Here is a 215-nt window from a genome sequence, read left to right as displayed (position 1 = left end):
AAATCGGGAATTAACAGTCTATTCTATTTAATACAGATTATCTCTTGGTATTTGAAAAATTATCTTAAAATTTTTTAAATAATTATTTTATCTTTTTCCTACCATTCTTTTGTTCCTATCATCATAATTACATTTTATAATTATTCATTATTAAATTTTATCTAAACATATTTTTATTAAATAATGATATACAAATATAAATTTTTATGATATAA

Source organism: Camellia sinensis, chromosome 15 (genome assembly GCF_055761805.1).
Source record: "Camellia sinensis isolate YWXY chromosome 15, ASM5576180v1, whole genome shotgun sequence".
In the NCBI taxonomy this organism is placed as follows: Eukaryota; Viridiplantae; Streptophyta; class Magnoliopsida; order Ericales; family Theaceae; genus Camellia; species Camellia sinensis.
The sequence above is the reverse complement of the archived record's forward strand: the minus strand, read 5'-3'. Positions refer to the sequence as shown.